Source organism: Saccopteryx bilineata, chromosome 2 (assembly GCF_036850765.1).
Source record: "Saccopteryx bilineata isolate mSacBil1 chromosome 2, mSacBil1_pri_phased_curated, whole genome shotgun sequence".
Classification (NCBI taxonomy): domain Eukaryota; kingdom Metazoa; phylum Chordata; class Mammalia; order Chiroptera; family Emballonuridae; genus Saccopteryx; species Saccopteryx bilineata.
In genome coordinates this window covers 140,639,810-140,659,845 of record NC_089491.1, presented here as the reverse complement: position 1 = coordinate 140,659,845, position 20,036 = coordinate 140,639,810, and the positions used below count along the sequence as shown (strand labels likewise).

Genomic DNA, 20,036 nt, shown 5'->3' with positions numbered 1-20,036 from the left:
GCTTGAAGCCCAAGGTCACTGGCTTGAATCCGAGGCCTCTGGTTTGAGCAAGGGGTCACTGGCTCAGCTGGAGCCCCCCCCCCATCCTCACCCCATCAAGGCACTTATGAGAAAGCAATCAATGAACAACTAAAGTGGTACAACTCTGAGTGCTTCTCATCTCTCTCCCTTCCTATCTGTCCCTTTCTGTCCCTGCTTTGCAAAAAAAAAAAAAAAAGGACAAATACTATATGAATCCACTTATATGAGGTACTTAAGAGTAGTCAAAAAACATAATATACTGGAGGTTCCAGGGGCTGGGGGGAGGAGAGAATGGGAAGCTAGTGTTTAATGAGTACAGAGTTTCTGTTCTGCAAGATGAAAAGAGTTATGGGAATGGATGGTTCTGATTATACAATGTGACTGTATTTAATACCACTAAACTGCACACTTAAAAATGGTTAGAACAGCCTGACCAGGTAGTGTAGCCATGGATAGAGCATCGGACTGGGATACAGAGGACCCAGTTTCGAAACCCCAAGGTTGCCGGCTTGAGCACGGGCTCACCAGCTTGAGCGCGGGGTCTCTGGCTAGAGCGTGGGATCATAGACATGACCCCATGGTCACTGGCCTGAGCCCAAGGTCGTTAGCTTGAACAAGGGGTCACTCACTTTGCTATAGCCCCTCAGTCAAGGCAGATATGAGAAAGCAATCAATGAACAACTAAGGAGCCACAACGAAGAATTGATGCTTCTCATCTCTCTCCCTTTCTGTCTGTCTGTCCCTATCTGTCCCTCTCTCTGTCTCACAAAAAAACAAAAAAAACCCCACAAACACTTTCAGCTATTAAGATCCACCTGACCATTTGTAGTGAAGTGGATAAAGTGGTGGTCCGGAACACTGAGGGTCCTCAGGGTTGCTGGCTAGAGTATGGGCTCTATCAGCTTGAGCACAGGGTCACTGGCTTGAGCAAGGGCTTGTCAGCTTGAGATCATCAACATGATCTCAAGGTCACTGGCTAGAGCCTAGGTTGCTGGCTAGAAGCTTAAGGTCTCTGGCTTGAGCCCAAGATCACAGGCCTGAAGCCTAAGGTCACTGACTTGAGCAAGGGGTCACTGGCTGGGCTAAGGCCCCAGACATATGAGAAACAATTAAAATTAAATTAAATTAAAATATTAAAAAAACACAGCCTGACCAGGTGGTGGCACAGTAGATAGAGCATCGGCCTGGGACACAGAGGACCCAGGTTCGAAACCCCAAGGTCGCTGGCTTGAGCATGGGCTCATGCCACTCGAGTACAGGCTCACCAGCTTGAGCACAGGGTCGCTGGCTTGGGCATAGGATCATCATAGACATGACCTCATGGTTGCTGGCTTGAGCCCAAAGGTCTCTGGCTTGAAGCCCAAGATCACTGGCTTGAAGCCCAAGGTTGCTGGCTTGAGCAAGGGGTCACTCGGTCTGCTGTAGCCCCATGGGTCAAGGCACATATGAGAAATCAATCAATGAACAACTAAGGAACTGCAGTTGATTCTTCTGCTCTCTCTCCCTTTCTGTCTGTATGTCCCTACCTCTCTCTGTGTGTGTATCATACACATACCAAAACCCCCCACTAAAACTAAAGTAGTAACTACAAATTGATGTTTCTCATCACTCTCCTCCCCCCCACCCCCGTCCTGTCTCTCTCTCTCTCAAAAAAAAGAAAAATATAGTGGTTTCATAGATCAACAATGGACTAGAATGCAAAGGGAATGCTCAAGTGAAATTATTCACCCACCATGTGATCACTTGAAGCTCCCTACTTTTTGTTTCAGGATCCCAACTTCAAAAAACTAGTAAATGTAGTCAGTCCAGCCAGCTGTATTATTTGTGGTGTGACTGTACCTCCCAAGCTGATACACCTACATTTGTACTGGTAACTTCTTCAGCAGTTGCCCACTTTTGATTCACCACAATTCCATTCTTAGACAACTGAATGCATTTACTTGCTTTTGGATAAAATGTTATCTGTCCAGCCATGGGTGCAACAGTGACCTCTAGATTCATAACAAAACGAGCTGTGAGTATTATCTAGTGCTTATCAAGATCCAGAATTCCACAAGAAGTTCCCTGTACCACAAGGACAGCTATAAAACCGTTTCCTATAAAACTGCTCCACAAATCACTGAAAAGAAACAACAGAATAGAATAGTTTCTCAGAAGTATTATATCAGGACAAACTTAAGAATAGAAAATCTAAAGAAGAAAAAATATTAACAGAACTTTAAAGTCAGCATGCTTTTTAATCAATTAGAACTTTGGGGATCAGGCAGCAACTGTTCTGAGTGCCCACATTTACACAGCTTCCTCCAAAACACGTAAATGCCCTTAAGAAAGAACGTCCAGGAAATGCGATTTTCCAACCCACTGGCTTATTTGTGAAGGATATTCAAAGAAACGTAGTTCAGGAAGGTAAGAAACCCTGTTATTGTTATTTTTACATCAGCATGATGTGAATCAGTAACTTTCTCCTCATGCATATATAAAAGAAAAAAAAAGACATCCTTCTAAGGAGTAACATAAATACTGAAAGAAACTAAAACAATGATAATGTTTCTATGTACTTTTAAAATCAGAAAATTAAATGTGTGCAATATTCTAATTTATACTGCAATCTGTGGTAATGAGAATAATAGGTAGAAATGTGGATTTTTTTTTTTTTTTTTTTTTTTTTGCCTGAGCTGTGGTGGCACAGTGGATAAAACATTGACCTGGAATGCTGAGGTCTCTGGTTCAAAACCCTGGCTTGCCCAGTCAAGGCATGTACAGAAAGCAACTGCTATGAGCTGATGCTTCCTGCTTCTTCTCTTTCTCTCTCTCACTCCTCTCTCTAAAAATTAATTAAAAAAATTTTTTTAATGAAATGTGGAATTTTTAAGCCAGTTCTAGCATCTTTGCATCTTATGATGCTATATAAACATTTGACTTTACTACTTATGCTTAAAATATGTCATATATATCACATTTATGTAACATACTATAAGCTGTCCACTAATGATATATTCGAGTATTGATACAAGCATCAAAACATGCACATGTAAATATATTCATTGCTACCAAAGATGAGGACAAAACAGACAAAAAGATACCTAATTAGATAAAAAAACAAACAAACCTCTAATAAAAAATAAGCAGTTTAACCTCATCGGGTGGTGGCGCAGTGGATAGAGCGTCGGACTGGGATGCGGAGGACCCAGGTTCGAGACCCCGAGGTCGCCAGCTTGAGCATGGGCTCATCTGGTTTGAGCAAAGCTCACTAGCTTGGACCCAAGGTCACTGGCTTGAGCAAGGGGTCACTCAGTCTGCTGAAGGCCCATGGTCAAGGCACAGATGAGAAAGCAATCAATGAATAACTAAGGTGTTGCAGGAAAAACTGATGATTGATGCTTCTCATCTCTCTTGGTTCCTGTATGTCTGTTCCTATCTATCCCTCTCTCTGACTCTCTCTCTGTCACTGTAAGAAAAGAGAAAAGAAAAAAAAAAAGGCAGTTTAGTATTATGAGAGGATAGGAAAGATTTCCGTTATCCCTTTACCCAAAGTACAAGGGAAGGAAACTAGTTTTTCATCCTTGGCACACATAAAACTACAAAAGAACCAAGCTCAACCTGAGTCGGGAAGATGTCCACATGTGGGTTAACCTGGCCAAGCAGGTATCAGAGCCCATGTGATGTGAGCACACCTGCACAGTGGAAGAGGTGGGCAGCAGCAATGGGAGACTAGTTATGGACATCAAGATTGACCAAATAAACAAACATTATATTAAGGATAATAAGGACCTGGTTTCTCACTTTCAGGAAAGGAAGTTGCAAATATCGATATATAAGAAGGGCAAAGCCTGACCAGGCGGTGGCACAGTGGATAGAGCATCGAACTGGGATGCTGAGGACCCGGGTTCGAGACCCCAAGGTTGCCAACTTGAGCGTGGGCTCATCTGGTTTGAGCAAAAAAGCTCACCAGCTTGGACCCAAGGTCACTGGCTTAAGCAAGGGGTTACTTGGTCTGCTGTAGCTCCCCGGTCAAGGCACATATGAGAAAGCAATCAATGAATAACTAAGGTGCCTCAACGAAAAACTGATGATTTGATGATGCTTCTCATCTCTCTCAGTTCCTGTCTGTCTGTTGCTATCTATCCCTCTCTCTGACTCTCTCTCTGTCTCTGTAAAAAAATAAAAAAAATAAGGGCAAAGACTGGAATGAATGCTATGGAGTCAGATTAGGACTGGCTATATCTGTACGAATGACTCATAATATTTAGATAGACGAAGTGTGTATACTATGTATATATATATGCATATAAGTGCATATATTCCCTCGCTGAGAAGATGTGGGAACAGGAACACCCTGATAGCTATGGTTATATCCAGCACCCAGGTCTTGATATCTTTTTTTTTTTAGATTTTTATTTATTCATTTTAGAGGGGTGGAAGGGGGGGGGGGAGCAGAGGAGGAGCAGGAAGCATCAACTCCCATATGTGCCTTTGACAGGGCAAGCCCAGGGTTTCGAACCGGCGACCTCAGAATTTCAGGTTGAAGCTTTTATCCACTGCACCACCACAGGTTAGGCCAGGTCTTGATATCTAACTGTCATTCTCCATTAAAAAGAACCCAGGCTCCTTGGAGAAGTGGCTGATTCCAGAACTGGGGCAGGAAAGAACAAGGTGACCCCAGGCCCTCTTGTGCCAGCCAGAAGTGCTGCTCAAAGAACTCTGGGGGCAACAAAGCTAGTGGCGCGCTGGCAGACGGTTCTGGGGCCGCGAGGCTGTTTGCAGAGCGAGCTGGCGGACGGTTCTGGGGCGGCGAGGCTGTTTGCAGAGCGAGCTAAGACGACACCAGAGGACCTGGATCTCAGCGGAGGGGCAGCGTTCTAGTTACTGAGCTTTCAGCAAGTGGAGCTTTTAAAAGCCATGATCTTCTTTGAAAAAGTTTTTCTAGTGTGAAAAATAAACTTGTGCCCAGTCATCCTCTTGAATTATCAGAAAATAATTTCCAGCTCAACCAAAATAAAATTAATTTATCCATGCTGTGAAACATCCAGAGTCTGCTTGCTCCACCAAAATTGCAAATGGAATTCAAGGCAGTGCAACAGGTGCTTCCAAGCTCAAACCTTTTACTCGAGTATTTGAGGGGTAATGATGAGACTACTGGAGTTGAAGAGATTCTCAATGAGCCATCCCAGAGTGAACTAAATGGGGAGCCACACCTAATGGTGGATTATAAACTTGATTTATTGAGGCCTGGATAAAGCGTCAACCTGGAATGCTGAGGTCGCTAGTTCAAAACCCTGGGCTTGCCTGGTCAAGGCACATATGGGAGTTGATGCTTCCTGCCCCCCCATTTTCTCTCTCTCTCTTTCTCTCCTCTCTAAAAGAAATGAATAAAGTCTTTAAGAATTAAAAAATATATAAATAAAAATAGTCTATAAAAAAATTAACTTGATTTATTGTAATACAATGTGCTGATCATTAAAAGAGGGACTACATCTTGTTTACAGTCATCATTTTACTGTAATTTTATGTAATCAATATTAAAAGTACTGACCCATGAAAACTGTCATCTAATAAGTATCTAATTATTTAAAATTATCTAGGTCTTTGGTTTATGACCATGTGGCAGAAGAAGGCACTAGAGATGGTTTGAAAACTCCTGATTTATATGAAAATAATAGCCCTTTATATCTTGGAAAAATTGTTGCCAATGGCCCTGGCCAGTTGACTCCATGGATGGAGCATGGGCCCAGCGTATAAAAGTCCCAGGTTTGATTCCTGGTCAGGGCACAGAGGAAAAGTGACCATATGCTGCTTTCTCCATCTTCCCCTCCTGCAGAAAGTGGCTTGATTGTGTCTGCCCTGGGCACTGAGGATGTCTCAGATCAGCCTTAGGTGCTAAAAACAGCTCAGCTTATTCGAGTATCAGCCCCAGATGGGGTTGCTGGGTGGATCTGGGTGGAGGTGCATGTGGATGTCTGTCTATCTCTCATCCTCCCACTTAAAAAAAAATTGTTGCTAATAAATACAGTAATGTCTTGGTTTTTGTTGACTTCAGTTTTCATCAGTTGTCAGTAATTAGATTTACATTGATTCATATGGAAATAATTGCTTTGGCTCTCGTTGGTTTTGGATTTCGCTGATTGGTTTTGAACCGATTATCAACAAAAACCGAGGCATCACTGTATTATAAAACTGACAACAGGTTTTCAATTTAACCTATTATTTAGGTATTCCATACATTAAATTTGGAATAAGCGTTGTTAGTATTTGAGTCTACAGTCTCCACAGTAGCCTCTTTCAGAGTAAACATCTCATTGATTTCAGTGGAAACACTTCAAATTAAGTACAAAATCAGATATTTCACCTTGTTTCAGTATATTCCACGTGTACTCATAAGAATAATATTTGCTTTATGGAAGCTACTTTTAAAATATAGCTATTATTTGGTTCTTTCAGGTTCAAAAGTCTAAGTTCAGAGTTTTTTATTTTAGTCTTGCCTTTAAAGTGAAAATTAACAAAGCAATCAACAGATGTCAATTTAAAAGAAGAATTACAGGAATTTGTCAAAAGGTAACACATTTATTAGGAAATGATGAGTACACACTGCTATAAATGAATAAATTTAATGAAAAATGAGATTTAAAAATCTCAAAATACTTCCCAACAAACTACCTTTCAATGACAAAGAAAGAAATGTTACAGTAGACAAGGCTGGCAGGCACCACCTTAGCCAAGGGATCGAAGTGAACAGCATCATCAGGAATGGGATCAAGACAAACCGTGAGTCATCTCAGGGTGGAGAAGATGCAATTAGACTAACACAGCATATGTTTTGTGATATACCTGTTGAAGATGCCTAATCCGAATCTAGTCATGAGGAAAGCTGAGACAAACACAAACGGAAGGCCATCCTACAATAGCTGGCCTCTCATCTTTAGAAGTGCCAAAATCATGAAAGTTAAGGAAAGACTAAGGTAAGGATCTGTTCCAGACCACAGGAAACTAAATAAATAGGTCAATGAAAAGCCATGGGTGGGGTGGGGGTTTAGAAATTGGGTCTAGGTGCTTTGTGCCCCCAGGATTTTTCATGTTTAGGCAACCAGAGGCTGTTCAGGAATTGTAAGGGGTGGAGTGGAGATCAGGTCATGCACAGGCCCCACTGGGACCACAGGGCAGTTTGAGTTGATGACTGACTCCACCATGTACACCCAGGACATGTAGCTGAAGGAGGACAGGTCATCTGGCCGATCACGGCCACACTGCACCTCGGGTCCTGGTATGTGAGGTTCTCTTCTGGGACAACGCCTATGCGTTCAACCTCAGAACTCTCAAATCTTTATCAAATAGGGAGGTTTCTTGAAGCCCAAGTATAACTATATTGTAAAGCCAGAAGACTGTTTCTCTGAATTGTGCACCGCATTGCAGCCTGACATCAAAACAGTGCAGGTTGTTGGTGTGGAGACAATGAAAAGTCAGCTGAGCTTTGATACCAAGAGAGCTGGCACTCTGCATAGCTTTACCGCCTGGCTCAGTGTCTGCTTTCAGACCTGGAGATGAATGAGCCACAGCTGGTGCCGAGCAGGGGGCTGTTCCACACACACACACCCCCCCACTGGAAGCACGTGCTGTGTATGATGCACAAGCCTGTCGCCGTCTACACACGGAATGTGGTCAGGGCTCAGCTGCGCAGCAAAGAAACCCAGTGTGGAGGAGGCACATGTCCACAGCTATGAGCTGGTCTGCTACTTCCGGACAAGACCCCATTTCTCAGAGTTGGAGAAAAAGTCTTTTGGACCTGAAGATGATAGCTGATGTTCTGTTTGGGAAGCAGTGTGAACTTAACTGGAGGAGAAAACAGGAGAGCGAAGGAAGTCACACCGGGACCTGCACTCTTGTTCTGGTGAAAGCCTGCAAACGCTCACTCTGCCTCGCCGGTGGAAACACCCTTCTCTGTGGGCTCCACGGACAAACTTTGGCCTGCACTCACCATTGCCAGTGCCTGTCCTGTAGAAATGGGCTGTGTTCCCAGGTGTCCACTGGTGATGTCCACAATGCCAACCTATGGGTAGGGTGGGGGCACACTGTTCCTAAGCTAGGTCTAGTTCTCGGAGGACACACATGTCAACCTTGCACTTCCATGAAAGTGACTATTCATGCATCATGTGTTTATGGTATCTTTACTGCCCTCGGTTCATCTATTCAACGTGCTGAATGTGGGGCTGCAGAGAGCCGTGCAGGACCTGGAGGTGGCAATGCATGCACTGGGCTCTGCAGGAGACCGTGCAGCTGTAGAGATTTCTCCCAAGTGAATCATGTGTTGGCACATAGTACCTCTTGGTAAATTAAAAAAAAAAAAAGCCATGGGTAGCCTGGCCTGTGGTGGTGCAGTAGATACAGCATTGACCTGGAATGCTGAGTGTAATACCAGTGGCCAAGGCCAGGCAGGTTCACACCGGATTCGGGCAGACAGTAGAGAAACTGCAGAGCCGGAAAGTGTTGTGCCGTTCTGTTTAATAAAGTCTCACAATGGTGGACAAGCACACAGGCAGGGGAAACCACCTCTCAGGCAAACAAACAGCAAAATGGCCCCTCACAGTGGCGGGCAGGCAGTCCGCTCACCCGCAATTCCCCATCTCTCTCGAGTGCAAGCACTCACAGCCTTTTATATAGGCCATGCACACATGCCTCTGCCATGTGCTCACACACCAATCAAGCAAAGTGCTTGCTGCTGGTAACCCTGCGAACAAGCCTAACATAGCTGCCCCACGCTGAGGTCACTGGTTGGAAACCCTGGGCTTGCCTGGTCAAGGCACACATGAAAATCAATCAGTGAACAACTAAAGTGAAGCAACTATGAGTTGATACTTCTCATCTCTGCCCCCTCTCTCTCCTCTCTGTAAAATCAATAAATAAAATCTTTTTAAAAAATAAATAAATAAATAAACAGCCATGGGTTATTCCAAATGGATTATTTTGCCCCAAAGAACATTATTGGGGTGCCTGACTAGGTAGTGGTGCAGTGGATAGAGCATCACACTGGGATGCAGAGGACCCAGGTTCAAAACTCCAAGGTCGCCAGCTTGAGCACAAGGTTAATGGCTTGAAGGTCACATAGACATGACCCCACGGTCGTTAGCTTGAGCTCAAAGGTTGCTGGCTTGAGCACTCGCTCTGCTGTAGCCCACCCCCCCATCAAGGCACATATGAGAAAGCAATCAATGAACAACTAGGGTATTGCAATGAAGAATTGATGCTTTTCATCTCTTTCCCTTCCTGTCCCTATCTCGGTCTCTATAAAAAAAATAAAAATAAAAAAAATAAAAAGAACATTATTGGGGCAATTGGTGAAACTTAAATGGGACCTAAGGATTAGATGTTGTAATCACTGCTACTTCCTGATTCTGATGGCTATGTTATGAGTATGTAAGTTAATGTCCTGGTTTATTAAAAAACAAAACAAAACACTAAACATTTAGGATGATGGTGTATCAGGTATCAGGTAGGCAACTTACTATTGAATCAAGAAGGGGAAAAAAAGCTTTTACAAGAATAAGTTCTATGTACTATATTTGCACTTTTTTGGGTACATTTGATATATATTTTTAAGATAGAGAATTCACACCCAGTGTTACCCTAAGCGAATTTCCTGACTTTGATTTTTCTACCTCAGTTTCTCAGTCTACAAATAGAAACAATACTGCCTATCTCCCAATAATATTATGAAGATTAAATTGCATAAAAATCAGATGCTTGGTATACTTATTGGAAATAAGTATTATTTCATACAAAATATATTAATTTCTAATCCTACAGTAGGAGGACTCTGCTGCAGGGGCTGTCTCCTGGCTCAGGTCTTCCCAGTTCTGCCGTGCCTCTCTCCCTCACATCTCCTGTCATTCAGCCGCTGAGCAGTGGTCAAGCTGCTGCTCCTGCATCGTCAGCACCAGACCCTTCTCTTCCATCTGTCACTGTCATTTACTGCCTTTTCCTTCCCCTTACTCAATGTACGTTCATATTTCAAGCACCCTTATTAAAAAAACTTTGAGTCCATATGACTCCGCTCCATCTGCTCAGAATGGTGGCTTCCTTACTTGCATTCCCACCATAGCGGCCACAGACATTCATCATGACACCTTCAACACCATACAGTGAGCACTGTGGTCCGCTTCTGTTCATTTCTCTACTACGATGGTGGCTTACTCAGTGGCATACACCTGACTTCGTATTGGCCATCATCATGCTTAAATCAGAGCTTGGCATCTACCAGGTGCTCAAAAAATGAGTTCTGAATGAAATGAATTAATTAACCAAAGTGAACAAGTAAGGGTACGAAAGGAGCGAAGGTAACCTAAAGATTTGGGGACAGATCAGGCAAGCATTGACTTCCAATTTTTGCTGAACAGTTCACTTTCCTGTACCTGTGTTCTTTCACTCCTAATGAGTGTTTGGTTGTTAAACCCTGAAAATATATACTTTCTGCCACTCCTAACACCACTGAAAAAAGTAGATTTCTCTTCTACAATGACTTCAACCAACAAATGTTTGGTTGAGTGCCAGCGATGCATGAGGCACCACCATACTAGCTTTCTCGGGTGAACAAATCTGACAGTGTACGGGGGGAGGGGCAGCACTTCTGTTTGTGTGTTCCAAACCTTGCCCTATCAAGTATGTGACCAGGTTACACTTCTCTTTTTAACAGGTGAAAAACTAAGTACATCACTCAAGGAAGTGATTTGCCCTACATCATTATGCAAGTTAGTGGATGACTCAGGTCTAAAATGCTAAGCCTTTGAGCATTAAACATGAAACTATGCATTTAATTCTTAGTTATGTCAGATTACTTCCCATATTTCAAATGGACAGTCTCATTTAATATTATATATAACACAATTTCATAATGGTGTCACCTTAAATCATAAATCTAATGTTTAAAGCAGCAGTTCTCAACCTGTGGGTCGCGACCCCGGCGGGGGTCGAACGACCAAAACACAGGGGTCGCCTTTCCGATGGCTTTAGGTGACCCATGTTTTGGTTGTTCGACCCCGCTGGGGTTGCAACCCACAGGTTGAGAACCGCTGGTTTAAAGAAAAGGGCAATGACCTTTAACTTTGGGAAGGTGAAAGAGTAACTTTAATGGCCTTTATCTGACTCATTCAACCACACCCACAAACTATGCACTTTGAAATATAAAAGGCAATTGTAAAATATGAAAGTCTTGTGAAGGAAAATCAAAATTTAAGGTACCAAATTGTTTCAGTACTGAGCCAATATCTTATTCACTTGAAAGTTATGTGAGGATTTTATTTTCCGCCCAGTGATGCCCCCAGATGAGAAATGGGGTGACTATATAAAAAAAAGTAGCAATTCCACTGTACATAAGAGTTGTGAAGGATCAATAATCTGGCTGAGCAAAGGGACTTTACCCCTGAGCTGATTTTTCTTATTTTCAAATTTTCAGATCCTTCTTTAACCTTCACTGCACAATTCACATGGGGAAGTTTAGGGGAAAGAGGGTGCTCATCCAGATTATGGGGAGGGCTTTGCTTTAGCCTTTATCTGGAATATCTCTACAGCCCAAGGTTGGCAGCAAGGTTGGAATTGCTACTCACAAGAATCAGCCTGTGTTTCCTTTTCTGGGCAGGATGCCCATGGCTCACTGACCTACCCCTAAATCCCACCCCCAGGGCTCAGAGGAGTGCCTCTTCCTCTGTGGACTCTTGCGGTTGCCCCGCTGCAGGTCTTTGGCACCCCTCTGCACTCTGGGAACAGTCACTTTCCAGTTTGTGTAACAGGCGCTGACGGCTCCCCACTGGGGGTGGAAGCACACCTCACACCGGCCAGGCCAGAGCGCACATGGACACACAGCCCAAAGGCACGGGTTATTCGGTCCACAAAACAAACTAAAACTTTTCCATTAATCACAACCATTGAGAAATTTTACATTAAATTCCAGCCTTTAGGCTTCTTTAGAAAAACTGGAAGTTACACAGGTAAAAGGTTGTTAGCAGAGTTATTTGAATCTGTGTTTAATCAAAAAAATTTAGACTCTTGGAAATAATATGTATTTTACTCACAACTCACAGTATAGCCTAATTCCCATTGTCAAGTTATGCTTCATTCTCAAAATAATTGTGTAAATTCAGACCCCCCCAAAAAAACAATGCATTAAATGTTAACAAAAATACTACTCACAAAAATGAAGAGATATTTCAAAACAAATATGAAGTGATAAAAAAAAGCATCTGATTTTTTTTATTAAACAAGAACATCAGAAAGACAAATGACAAGTCAAAGAAAGTTGTTCAATTATGCAAATGAGATGCAAAACCAACTTTTATTTCATTGGTGAAAATGCACAATATGAAAGGCTGAAAGTACTGGAGTATCTGCATGTTCCCTGATCCCCTAACTTTTGTGAGCAGTGTATATTTTCTGATTGCCATTTTCAGCACACAACAGAAACAAATGATTTTATTTTCAAATACAGCTGACATTCAATATTATATTAGTTTCAGGTGTACAGCAGAGTGGTTAGACATTTATATAACTTACAAAGGGATCCCCCTCATAAGTCTGGCACCATACATAGTTATTTCAATATTATTAACTTGTTCCCTATGTTATCCTTGATATCCTTGCGACAATTTTGTAACTTCCAATTTGTACTTCTTAATCCCTTTACCTTTTTCATTCAGCCCCCAGACCCCTCCCCTCTGGCAACCCTCAGTTTGTTCTCTGTACCTCCGAGTCCAGAAACAAGAGATTTTATTCAATAACCCCATCATGAGTTGTTTCCTTCAGTCCTGCTCATATAAAAAGCCATTGTACTCAAGGCAAACTCAATTTGCAACCTAATCATTCCTAAGCAATGGTCAAAGGGTAAGAATTATGTAAGCCAAATTTCCTAAATTCCTATTTTTACCACAGAAATAGCAAAATAAAGTGAAAATAGGAAAAATCTTGACATAGGGTTTTACGATTATTGAGCATGTAAAAATTTAGGTTACTGGCTTGAAGCCCAAGGTCACCAGCCTGAGCCCAAGGTCACTGGCTTGAACAAGGTGTTTCTCACTCTGCTGTAGCCCCTCCCCTGCCCGTTAAGGCACGGATGAGAAAGCAATCAATGAACAACTAAGGTGCCACTACAAAGAATTAATGCTTCTCATCTCTATCCTTTCCTGTCTGTCCCTCTCTGTCTCTGTCACAAAATACATATATATGTATATACATATATATGTATAGCCTAACCTGTGGTGGCACAGTGGATAAAGCATCGACTTAGAATGCTGAGGTCGCTGGTTCAAAACCATGGACTTGCCTGGTCAAGGCACATTAGGGAGTTGATGCTTCCTGCTCCTCCCCTACCCTTTCTCTCTCTCTCTCTCTCTCTCTCTCTCTCTCTCTCTCTCTCGCTAGCTCTCTTTTTCTATCTCTCCTCTCTAAAATGAATGTTTTAAAAAATATATAAATATTTATGTACATACTATATATACGTGTGTATATACATATACATATACATATATATATAAATATATATGTAGTCAAGAATATCCTATTCAAGTACTGGGTAGTCATCAAAAAGCTGGAATGAAAATTAACAATACAAGCTTCAAGTACAGTTTTTTGTATTGGATTGTGGTAACAGGGTTTTTTTGTGTGTTTTTATTTATTTATTCATGTTTAGAGAGGAAAGAGAGAGACAGAGAGGGGGAGAGAGGAGAGACAGAGAAAGAGAGAAGGGGGAGGAGCTGGAAGCATCAACTCCCATATGTACCTTGACCAGGCAAGCCCAGGGTTTCAAACTGGCAACCTCAGCATTTCCAGGTCGAGGCTTTATCCACTGCACCACCACAGGTCAGGCCATGTAGTAGCAGTTTTGAAAAAGGAATAGTATTTGAAAACGCTTAATGCCAAACTAAAGTAATAAATTATCTTTTTAAAAAAGTTAACATGCTGACTTAAAAATAAAAACATTTATTGAGATATAGTTCAGATACCATACAATTTGCCTATTTTAAGCAGATATGCTGATATTTTATTTTAGTGAGACAGGGAAAGAGAGAGAGGAAGAGAAAGAGATGAGGAGCATCAACTCATAGTTGCAATACTTTTAGATGTTCATGGATTGCTTCTCACATGTGCCTTGACTGGGCGGCTCCAGCCAAGCCAGTGACCTCTGGCTGAAGCCAATGACCATGGGGTTATATCTAGATCCCACAAGCCAACCCGCCCCCCCCATGCTCAAGGTGGTGAGCCTGCGCTCAAGCCAGTGACCTCAGGGTTTCAACCTCATTCTTCTGTGTCCCAGTCTGATACTCTATCCACTGTGCCATCGCCTGGTCAGGCCTGATATTTTGTTTTTCACAAAAGCTTTCTCAGTCATAATAACAAGCAAACACTTTGAGGAATATGACAACTTACAAACAAGAATGGAGCTCTGAAGATAAAGCTTTTGCTTGAGAAATAGCTGGGGACAAAAATGAAATGTGCCAGTGTGGCCAGGTCCCAGAGCTGATGGTTCAAGAATCTTTGCATAACTAGGAGGGACAGAAGAATTTACTTATTATGACACATACCATAAAACCAGATGGCTAGGAGCCAACTGCTCATAAATTTGGATTACCTAAAGTAATTTCTCTAAGAAAAGAATTGATCCAGAGGTTTTCATTTATGCAAATGACAGTAGGGAGGAACAACAGTTTGAGTTATGTCTGGCTGACTTATACATTTATCTTACCAAGCAACAATTTCAAGTCCTCTCTAGCCTTAGAAATATTTTTCCTAAAAATAAAAATCTACCTAGACTAACAAGCTATTAACCAAAAGCAGGAAGCCATGTGCACACCCCCAAGTGGCATACTGCTGGAAGACGTGATGTCTCCCACGGGCAGGGAGCACTGTTTTGACTCTCAGGGAATTCGGGACAATGCTGGGAGCTGCTGGTATCTAGGGAGGAGAGATTAGGGTGCTGCTGAACATCCTACAGCTAATACATCTACCGCCTTCAAGTTTTTCATGACTCAGTGCCTACTTTTTTTCTAAACTTGGATTTCTATAAATTTCCTTGATATATTTGAGACAGGATTCAATTGAAAAGTGCTTTTAGCTACAATTCTAAAAAGTGTACCTGTTTTATGCAACAAAGTAGCCTTTATACCTATTGATGTGATTCACATCGCTGTTAATTTTCTTTTTTGAGACAAGTTACATCTTTGAAAATATTACTGGCATGGGGGGAAAAATAACTTTCGGTAAAGCAAAAGGATTAGTTATCTAATATTACATTTGACCTGACCTACATAATAAGCTGAGCCTTTTCTCTTGGTTTTCTGAGGTTCCTCACACACTCCATCCCTTTCCAGCTCTTTTCATTAATACTACGTTATAAAAGCTTTTGTCTACACTTTTAAAATGGAGGTTAGCCTGATTGGTAGTGGTGCAGTGGATAAAGCATCCACCTGGGATGCTCAGGTCGCCAGTTCAAAACCCGTGAGGTCACTGGCTCTGAGCACAGGCTCATCAACATTGAACAGGGAAATCATCCACATGACCCCACCCCACCCCAAAAGTTCTCCTGTTTGAGCCCAAAAGTCGCTGGCTTGAGCAAGGAGGCACTCGCACAGCCCCAGTTAAGGCACGTATGAGAAGCTCAGTGAACAACTAAAGTGTCACAACTACAAGCTGATGCTTCTCGCCCTCTCTTCCTTCTTGTTTCTCTCTCTCTGAAAATATAAATGAATGAATGAATAAATAAATGAATGAAATGGAGAACATTAAACCTCAGCAATTTGTTCTGACTGTGTTAGTTTGCATTAGATCTTCCTTAGCCACAGAAAAGTTGGTTATCCTGTAACTAAAAAAATGAGGCTCAGGTGAACATTGACAGTTTGAACACAAATAACTCTTTACAGCTAAAGTATTTAAAACAGTTTCACCCTTCCTGGTAAATTTCATGTACATGAAAATAATTTTAATTCTTAAGCTAAATTCACTTCTTAGCTATTTTGAAATAGTCTGATCTTTTCAAAGAAGAAAGGTTTGCCCTGGCCAGATAGCTCAGTTGGTTAGAGCATTGTACTGAAGTATAGAGATTGCTGATTTGATCCCTGGTCAGGGCACATACAGGAACAGATCTGCGTCCCTGTCTCTCTCTTCCTCTCTAAAATCAATACAATAAACATTTAAAAGGAGGAGGAGGAGGAGGAGAAGAGGAGGAAGAAGAAGAAGAGGAGGAAGAAGAGAGCTTTAATCACACTTTTTCAAGAAGGTCATTTCATTCATGTAAATCAGTCTTTTTGTGCATCTGGGCTGACTGGTTTTTTTTTATGGGTATAATGAACTTATTTGCCTTCTCGGTGTTTTATGCTAGGAAAGTAGGAACTACTTGAAACTATTTTTTTTCTTAAGATTATATTACTGATTTTAGAGAGTGGGGAGAGAGAGAGAGAAAGGGGAGGAGTGGGTTGCTTCTCATGAGCCTTGACAGGGCAAGCCAGGGGTTTCAAACTGGCAACCTCAGCATTCTAAGTCAACATTTTATCCACTGAACCACTACAGGTCAGGCTACTTGAAACTTTTGAAGATAATTGACATTTAGAAAGTGATTTACTTGTGAACAAGGTTCAAATTTATCCTAACTCAAACATTTACACAATGTGATGAACTTTTGTTTTGACTGAATTTTGTCTGTGTACTGCATGTAAGTCATGGAGTAGCAAATAAGATTTATTTATTTTTTTTTTTTTTTTGTATTTTTCTGAAGCTGGAAACGAGGAGAGACAGTCAGACATACTCCTGCATGCGCCTGACTGGGATCCACCTGACACGCCCACCAGGGGTGACCCTCTGCCAACCAGGGGGCGATGCTCTGCCCCTCCAGGGCGTCGCTCTGTTGCGACCAGAGCCACTCTAGCCCCTGGGGCAGAGGCCAAGGAGCCATCCCCAGCGCCCGGGCCATCTTTGCTCCAATGGAGCCTTGGCTGCGGGAGGGGAAGAGAGAGACAGAGAGGAAGGAGGAGGGGGTGGAGAAGCAAATGGGCGCTTCTCCTATGTGCCCTGGCCGGGAATCGAACCCAGGTCCCCCGCACGCCAGGCCGACGCTCTACTGCTGAGCCAACCGGCCAGGGCCGCAAATAAGATTTTAAAACATCAAATATAATGAGAAATGATAGAAAATTTTTGTTCTGAGAGGATTAGATTGATTTCTTGAAAGTATGATAAAACTGGGTGAGAGATCTGGCTCAATGATCAGACAGGCCTGGGTTACAGTCCTGCTTCTACTCATAGCTTTAAGTGGGTTGCATGGCCTAAGCTGGCTTCTTTATAAAATTGGGATAATAAAAGTATTTATTTTGTAAGGTTCTGAAGGATTAAATTAAGTAATGCAGGTAGAGCTTGTTATATTTACATAGTACTCAGTAATGCTAGCTGCAAATTTTACTTATACACCATGCACACACATAGTGTGTGTATTTTAATTGGTAATTGGAATTGTCGTGAGCCCTTTTGAAGATATCTGATAAAAAACTAATGCAGCCAAACTTTTAGATACTGGTGGTATTAATTTGAGTAGAACCAGCAGATTTCACATTCTCAGATGTTTGAATTTGCTCCTAAAATCTTGCAAAATGAACTTAAAATTTTTTAATTTAATTTTTCAATTACATTTACTGGTATTATTTTGTTTAGTTTGAGGTGTGTGGCATGGTGGTTAGACAATCATATATTTTACAAAGTGATGCCCCTGATGTTTACGGTACCCACCTGGCATATTACAAAATTATTACCTATATTCCCTATGTTGTGCTTTACATGCCCACGACTATTCTATAACTACCAATCTGCACTTTTCAATCCCTTCTCCTTTTCACCCAGTCCCCCACACTCCCTCCTCTTGGGCTACCATCAGTCTGTGATCTACATTAATTTGTCTGTTTTGTTTGTTTAGATTGTTCTTTAGATTCTACATGAGTGCAATCATATGGTATTTGTCTCTCTCTGACTTGTTTCTCTTAGCATAATACCCTCTGGATCCATTGTAATGCAGGTGGCAGAGGCCAGGCAGGTTCCCATCGAATGGGGCAGACTGCAGGAGCCGGAAAGAATGGAGGGGGGCATACTCGTTTATTGGAGGTTCCTAAGACAGGCGAGCAAATAAACAACAAAAGGGAACAAAGGAAAATTTGCTATTCTCAGTAAGGGCAAGGGAGCAAGGAAAACCACACTCATGGTGGCGGGAGAGCATCTGGGAGAATCTCCACCCAGGGAAAGCACCTGCAGCCTTTTGTAGACCACGCACACATAGTGCTGCTCCGCACCCACACACCTATCAGGCAAAGAGTTTGCAGCAGGTAAACCTGCCAGCGAGCCTAACAGAGCCGTTTTCCCCACAGTCCATCCATGGCAAAGTGACCTCAATAAGGTGACCAATCGTCCTCCTTTAGGGAGGACAGTCCTTCTTTTGTAAGTTCGTCCTCCCTCAAAAAGTGTCCTCCTACATGTCCTCCTTTTTGATATTGGAAGACTAATCTGTAAATGTCCATATTTGACTGATACTGTGTGCGATGTGACATATTTGTATTTGACATGGTGATCTGTCAAGGATCAGTACAGTGCAGGGAGAAGCAATTATGAGACGCATGCTCTCTGCTCTGGAGACCTTGAGAGAGCAAACGATATACCAAGTGCACAAATGGCTTTGTGTACTTCTTACTGAAACACGACACAGCACATACAACATTGTAGACTCATGAATATTTCTTTCTCAGTGAATATTCAATCATAGACAGGTAAGCACAATTTACGCTTTATTAATTCATTAATTCCCAAATACGTATAATTTTATTTATTTACAGGTATTTTCCTGAAATTTGAGTTTTAAAGTGAATATCTAACCTCAAACCATATCTATTAATAATGCATTTTTATTAAATAGTTGCATAAAACAGACATTTCTTAATTAGAAAATGATAAATACACCCGAATATCACTCCAAATTAGTGGTTTTGTTTGATACTTAGTTTTGTTAAGTTAGCTTCCAGAAAATTCGCCTACTATGATGTAACGTTTTCAGTTCCCAATGTGCTTGCATTGTTCATGTAGCTCTATATATTATTTTTAAATCTAAATTTTATTTAAGGGATGGAAAAATCAAAAACGAGAAAATGCCATTTCAATGATAAATTGAAAAGGAATTTCCATTCCTCATATCAAAGAAAGATACCATTGTTTTCTGCAATATTTGCAGCGGAGAATTTTGTATCGCAGTTGGGGGCAGAGCAGCGATAACAAAACACTTGACCACCAACAAACAGAAGCAATCATTAGATGCATCAACTTCCAGTTGTAAAGTAACAAGTTTTTTTAAAACTTCAAATTATTCTAAAGATTAAAAACAGTTGGCTGCAATGGAGGGAACATTTGCATTTCATACCATAATTCACAATCAAAGTTTTCATAGTATGGATTGTACAACTAAATTATTGAAAAAGTGCCTGACCTGTGGTGGCGCAGTGGATAAAGCGTCAACCTGGAAACACTTGCCTGGTCAAGGCACATATCGGAGTTAATGCTTCCTGCTCCTCCCCCTTCTCTCTCTCTCTTTCTCTCTCTCTCTCTCCTCCTTATAATGAATAAATAAAAAATCTTTTTAAAAAAAGATAGATTTAACTATAGTAAGTTGTTTAAAAAAAATTATTGAAAAAGTTTCACAATGCAAAATTTTCATGTACCAGGACAAAATGCGAGGCTATTTTGAAATCGGTATTTAAAAATTACTGTGACAGCCTAACCAGGTGGTGGCGCAGTGGATAGAGCGTTGGACTGGGATGCGGAAGGACCCAGGTTCGAGACTCCGAGGTCGCCAGCTTGAGCGCTGGTTCATCTGGTTTGAGCAAAGCTCACCAGCTTGGACCCAAGGTCGCTGGCTCCAGCAAGGGGTTACTCGGTCTGCTGAAGGCCCGTGGTCAAGGCACATATGAGAAAGCAATCAATGAACAACTAAGAAGTCGCAACGAAAAACTAAAAAACTAATG

General features: G+C 41.8%; 1 protein-coding gene and 1 pseudogene across 1 annotated transcript in view; one reads left to right on the top strand and one right to left on the bottom strand.

Annotated features, from left to right (window-relative positions):
- FGD4 (FYVE, RhoGEF and PH domain containing 4) overlaps window positions 1-20,036 on the bottom strand; it is a 283,378-nt gene that overhangs the window by 244,018 nt on the left and 19,324 nt on the right. The gene's annotated exons all lie outside the window — the stretch shown is intronic.
- On the top strand, window positions 3,643-5,258 carry LOC136323728 (proteasome maturation protein pseudogene; annotated as a pseudogene).